We start from the raw sequence: 3,767 nt of genomic DNA, 5'->3' as shown, positions 1-3,767 counted from the left end.
ACTTTTTTTTAAGCTCCGAGGAATAAATGTAAGTTGTTTTATTAGCCCTCGTGTACTTGGAACTCCATTGTGAAGCGCCACCATACAAAGAAACAAAGTTCGCCCGCACCGAACTAGGTGTTCGAGGCGTTTCTAGGTGTTTCAGTGAACGACAAAAGCGCGAGTGTGACATGACTTATAGGTACTACACATCGCCGTAAAGTAACAGAATGCGTTGGTGCGAAATCGTTGTTGCGTTACACTAAATGAGCAGTGAAATGGAGCTTCATGGCGTGTTGTGCAACAGATAATCGAGTGTTTCTGTGCAACATACGCAAAGCAGTAGCGGGTGCACACTCCGCATGCGCAGAACGTGACAGCGTTTGGTGCGAATGCGTTGCTTCCTTGCGTACGCTGCATCATCTTCTTCATCTAACTGGATGGTGTCTTGAGCTATGTGGTCTCCCTGGTGGGCACCTGCAGCTCCATTTCTTTTAAGCTTCAGCGTAGTGCGAAGACGTATCTTGAACGTGCGACGCTCTGCCATGAGCGTCACTGTTTCCTTCATTCTCTCATTTTCACATCAGTGTGAGAACGGCTTAATAGCGGTCTGCATCTAACGCTCTCTACGATGAGCTCTTGAGGAAGAATATCGAGCACAGATGACCTGGGCGCGCGCGCGCGGGAAGCCTCTGACGTGCGTAGCCCCTGGACACTCTCCTCCCCTTAAAAGAGCGTGTAAGGGGACGAGGGAGGTGGACTTCGTGACGTTCGTGGTGCTTGGCGCTCACCATGCAGCTCTGATGACGTCACGCGAAGGGATCCAGAAGGTTCAATGAATGCTTTCTGCGGTCGTTCTTGTAATTTTAATTGCGCACTGACAATACACCGCGCATCTAAAATGTTCGACTGCTCGATGTACGAAACAGGCGCAACATTCGAATTCTTATGCGCCACGGTTGCCGTCCTTCTCTGCACCATAGGTGCACCCTTCGTCGTCGAATATTCGAACATGCACTCTTAGAGCAACTATGCTAGCGCCACCTGGGCAGCGCTAGGGAAAGTTTTGTGACAAGAGTGCATTACAACAATTTACGAGCTTACATTTGTAGCAGCACGACGTAAACGTCCTTGGCGCACCGTCTATTTTCGAATTGCGGACGTTATGCAAAATAGTGTGTCCTCCACAATTAAATTGATGACACCAAGCGCCGGTAGCAGAAAGTGTGTAGAGCACATCGCGAAGTCTGCAATCGCAATAGACTTCGTGATGTGTGCCTTCGTTGACGCCCCCTGGACTGTCCGATGTACTGCATGCGAAGGCGCACCTCAACTACTCCAATGTATCCAGGGTTTGGAGCCTTGTTACGTGTCACTTCCTTGCTCTTTGGAGCCACCTGTTCCGGAGTCAAAGAAAACCGCGTTTCTCCTGATTGCCATAATTTACATAGTGCACTAGACCAAACTTTTCTTCACCAACGTAGCCCTCACTTCTCCACCGCAAAAAAAAAAAAAAGTAAAAGAACACAACTTTATATTTGAAATATAAATTACCTGTAATGTCCATACCGTACGCCGAAGTAGTTCGGGATTCCAGCAGAAATGTCATCCTAGGAGGGACAAAAGAAAGAAAGAAAAAACGTGTTATCGAAACGCTCTCCCCCCACGTGTGCACGACAATGTTTTTATTACCGTTCCTTTTACATCGATAGTTAGGGGGAAGGGAGATTATTGAGGCCGCTGGCATCGGCATTCCGCCCTCCCCTGTCGCGAGCTTTGTATTTAGAACCGCATAAGTGAGAGGGAACCGAAAACACGAAGCAGGGAAAACGTTACAAGCAGTCCTCAATTCATGAGAGCTGCATTCGCTTCCTTCTAATGGCGATCCTCACGTATTCGGGTCATCGCTCCGTCCAGTTGTCCGGCTACTATCTGGATGCGGCCAATTACTTGCTCGGTTACTCTCCTTCTCGCGCACGCGCTCTCGTGGATGGCAATAAACTCCGAAACAAACGAATCGTTTAATTACTCTCGAATTGGAACATCGATTCAGACATAGACATCCAAAGAGATATCATGATTGTTCTTCTGTTCGTAATTGTTGCTCGGCTAAATGGTTGCAGGCAGTTTTGTAATGAATGCTGTATGCTTTTCTGAGAAGGCATCAGACTGATAAGGCATTTTAACTCTGCTTTTGGAGCATTGTATCATGCGGGCAACAACAACAATAAACGAAGGAGAAGTGATGATGATATGAGATGTTGCCCCCGTGGTAGCCACAGGACCCTACCCCGTTTTACAGAGGCAATATGATATTGTAATATGCAATTCTAGAAATTGCTGCGAATTTCGGACTTCGCCCAATGTTCCTCTTCTCAGACAGGCTATAGATGAAGATGATCAGTCGTTCCTCTTTACAATTTCATTATCTGTTAGCGTCACATAGCATGATATTTTGTTTATTTTAATTATTTTTATCTATATTTTTTATCTATCTATATTTTTATCCATGTTACTTTATATTACCTCCAAAATATTGCATGGTTTGTCGGCTTACGCTGTGGGTCAACCGGAACATTGATGCACGGCCTAACGGCCCTCGGATTTTAAGTGCGTACTATTAAACCAAAAGATAGGCTCGCATGTCCTCCTGTGTGCGTGTCCTCTTCTGCAATAAATAAACAATGCTTTGTCAAAGCTGCCGTCAATAAATGCAGAAAAAACTGGCTATACGATTGAAGCTTAAAACACTGGGAGAAAGAGTAACTAAAATGGCGTCTCAGGCAACATAAAGACGGCGAAGGGCTCCCCTCCTAGTATTTCACACGAAACCCGAATCGAGAGTTGAATAGGCCAGCTCCGGAAGAGACTCGCAAATGGAAGATACTTCCGAAGCCCTCCGCCTTGCACATGCGGCCCAACTGCAAGAACTCGAAAACACCACCCGGATCGCCACCACTCTACGCTTCAGTGAAGATCGTTCGAGCATTCCGTTTTTTTTAAAGAATCTGTCTACAAGAAATCCCACGAGTAGGCCCAAGACTTGTCAGACGCGCGTCCACAACGAACGTCCTTAGTTTTCGGCCTGGTGACCTCTATTCTAAGGAATCAAGGCCATACTGGACGCTGTGCACTAAAGCATAGCGGGGGGGGGGGGGGGTCGTCTCGAGTATATTGCCAAACGCGTGTAACGCAGCCGGTTTTTTCACTCTGTGCAGACAGGCTTCACGGAGTCATCAAAAAAGGCGTCACTGTTTCACACAACGAAGGTGATCCACAAGGAGAAAGCGAGATACTTGTGCTGACGGGCGCTTTCTTCCATGTCCTTCTTGTCGGCGAGTGACTGGTTATTTCGCGGTAGTTGCGGGACGCCTACGCAAAGAAAGGCTCATAAGTGGCAGGTTCAAGCGTTTAAAATGAAACGAACAAGTGGAGTCGTTGCAGCAATTTTATTTCAGACAAAGAAGACTTCAAACATAACGGCTTTGATTTTTGTTATTGTTGTTCCTTTGGATGATGACGATGATAGTGGAGAAAAATGTGGATATTTATGTGTCGCTTAGCGTGAGACCGGCTACTCATGCTGAAGCACATGGTACTCCCAGCGCAGATTTTCAAACCTCTTGTTAAAACTCTCTGTAGTGTTCTCTCTACTGTGTTGCTTATCCCATATAGTACAGGTTGATGGAAAGCCAGCCACCATTTGCCAAATAAGCGCCCGATGTACCTAAGTATGGGACGTCGCTGACATTCCCCAACGGGGGTCGGAGAGACGACGAAGAACATCG

The sequence above is a fragment of the Ornithodoros turicata genome, chromosome 5, assembly GCF_037126465.1.
Source record: "Ornithodoros turicata isolate Travis chromosome 5, ASM3712646v1, whole genome shotgun sequence".
In the NCBI taxonomy this organism is placed as follows: domain Eukaryota; kingdom Metazoa; phylum Arthropoda; class Arachnida; order Ixodida; family Argasidae; genus Ornithodoros; species Ornithodoros turicata.
Note: the sequence above shows the minus strand (reverse complement) of the source record.